Genomic DNA, 798 nt, shown 5'->3' with positions numbered 1-798 from the left:
ATGGAGCATGTTGATAAGCTCGGATTACTCGTAGAGTGAATTATGGGTTTTTACTTTAATTAGATTTGTAGTTAAGTTGATGTTATTTCGGTAGTTGTCGCGGGGTGCATGGGATAACCGATGAGGCAATTTTAGAAGTTTATACCTTAAAACAAAAAATTTCCATATGTGCATCGCATATCATTGTTTAGTCGATTGTTTGTGTTTGATTGGTTTGTCTGGTAAAACTGTTGTTGCCCTTTTTATCGGTAGTTTTGGTTACTTTTAGCCTTATATCAAACTTCTCTCAGAATTATCGTGCTGCTTATTTATATATATGATATTTCTAAGCTCAATCATCCTACGATGCCTACTGAGTAACTCGTGTTTTGGTACTCATACTATACTTTGGCATCTTTTTCTAGTGCAGCTGCGAGTACGAACCCCCCTTATTGAGTGTTGGATATACCTTGGGTGTCATAAACTTGGATCCTGGTGAGCTCCTGGTGTTTAGAGACTTGTTGTTTTCCCTCTTTTGTACTGACTTGTATTTTGTATTTTTGATTAGTTAGTTCTTTTGTATAGCTCCTGCGTTGGTGGCACTAGGTCTGGAGGTTGAGTCTTGTGTTACTTTCTCTTCTTGGATTACTTTCGGGCTCATGGTATATTTTTTTTGTACTTAGAGATCCATACTATGGCACGTTTCTATATTTTATTCCAGTTTCTGCTTATGCATAGTTATTAGTATTTAAACTCTCATATCTTCCGCAATTCTTTCTAGGTTTTGGCTTTCCTACTCGAGGATTAGGTTAGGAGTTA

Source organism: Solanum tuberosum, unplaced genomic scaffold (genome assembly GCF_000226075.1).
Source record: "Solanum tuberosum cultivar DM 1-3 516 R44 unplaced genomic scaffold, SolTub_3.0 scf00023, whole genome shotgun sequence".
Taxonomy (NCBI): domain Eukaryota; kingdom Viridiplantae; phylum Streptophyta; class Magnoliopsida; order Solanales; family Solanaceae; genus Solanum; species Solanum tuberosum.
The sequence above is the reverse complement of the archived record's forward strand: the minus strand, read 5'-3'. Positions refer to the sequence as shown.